General features: G+C 31.0%; 1 pseudogene; it reads left to right on the plus strand.

The window, feature by feature from the left end:
* The first annotated feature begins 386 nt into the window (after window positions 1-386).
* Window positions 387-483, plus strand: LOC118914808 (U6 spliceosomal RNA; annotated as a pseudogene).
* The last annotated feature ends 1,278 nt before the right edge of the window (window positions 484-1,761 follow it).

Consider the following 1,761-nt stretch of genomic DNA (forward strand, 5'->3'; position numbering starts at 1 on the left):
CATTTCCCTGACTCACTGGGTTAACTAATGCTCTCCATCTTCTCTCTGAAACATACTGAAGTCTTTTCAGTGCCTTGAGCAGACCTGTGGAAGTATTTCTCCAGCCTGTCCAAACAATTCTGTTGCCTCAAGTTTACTCGAAGGCAATTAAGACTGTTGTGTGTGCTCCCAAACTCTTCTATATCAAGTAACTTATTATAATTATATAATATAATTAAATACTACTTAACTAAAAATAAATATATGTGTTATATCTATGGTCACTAAGTTGAATGTTTCAAAAGTTTTACAGAGATGAGCTAATTTTTTAAAAGGCTATCTAATTAAGTGTGGGTGAAGTAACAATAAAAGCTTGGGCAAAAATGTTAAATAATTCTGCATGTACTTGCTTCAGCAGCAATAGACCAAAATTGGAACAATACAAAGATTAGCATGGCCCCTGTGCAAGGTGACACGCAAATTTGTGAAAAACTTCATTAAAAATAATAAAATAATAAAAATAAAACCAGATATAATAGAGAAGGTACAACTGACACCACAGAAATACAAATGCTTACAAAAGAATACTACAAAAATTTATATGTCAAAAATTGGACAACTTAGAAGAAATGGAACATTCCTAGGAACATTCAAATTTCCAAGACTGAACCAAAAATAAATAGAAAATCTGAACAGACAAATTACTAGTAATGAAATTGAATTGGTAATCAAAAAACTCCAAACAAACCAAATTCCAGGGCCAAATGGCTTCAAAGAATTCTAATGAATATGTAAATAAGAGCTAATACCTATATTTCTCAAACTATTCCAAAAAATTGAAGAGTAGGGAAAGCTTCCAAATTCATTCTATAAGGACAGCATCACTCTGATACCAAAACTAGACAAAGATGTTACAAAAAAAGAAAATCACAGTCCAATATCTCTGATGAGCATGAATGTAACAATCAACAAAATAGTAGCAACCAAATTAATAAATGCATTAAAAGGTTCATGCTCTCTGAACAAGTGTGATTTATTCCAGGGGTAAAAGGATGTTTCAATAACTACAAGTAGATATTGTGATTAATGTGATATGCCACATTAACAAAAGGAAGGATAAAAACCATATGATCATCTCAATAGATGCTGAAATAGCATTTGACAAAATTCAACATCCCTTCATGATATAAAGTCAACAAAATGGGTGTAAGAGGGAACATATCTCAGCATAATAAATGACACATACAACAAAACACCGCTAATGTCATATTCAATGGTGAAAAACTTTCAGCTTTACCTCCAAGATCAGTATCAAGATGAGGATGCCCACTCTTTACCACTTTTATTCAACATAGTACTGGAAGTCCTAGCCATAGCAACCAGGTAAGAAAAATAAATAAAATACATCAAACTGGTAAGGAAGAAGTTAGATTGTCACTATCTACAAATGACATGATACTATATAAAGAAAACCCAAAAAACTCCACCAAAAACCTACTAGAAAAAGAATTCAGTAAAGTCACAGGATACAAAATCAATATACAGAAATCTGTTGTACTTCTATATACAAATAATAAACTAACAGAGAAATTAAGAAATCGTTCCCATTTATAATTGTATCAAAAAGAACAAAATATATGGGAATAAATCTAATTAGGAGATGAAATATCTTTATTATGAAAACTATAAGGCACAGATGAAAGAAATTGAAGACAAATAAATGGAAGATATTTTGTGCTCATGGATAGAAGTAATATTGTTAAAATGGTCATACTACACAAA

Source organism: Manis pentadactyla, chromosome 10 (genome assembly GCF_030020395.1).
Source record: "Manis pentadactyla isolate mManPen7 chromosome 10, mManPen7.hap1, whole genome shotgun sequence".
Lineage (NCBI taxonomy): Eukaryota > Metazoa > Chordata > Mammalia > Pholidota > Manidae > Manis > Manis pentadactyla.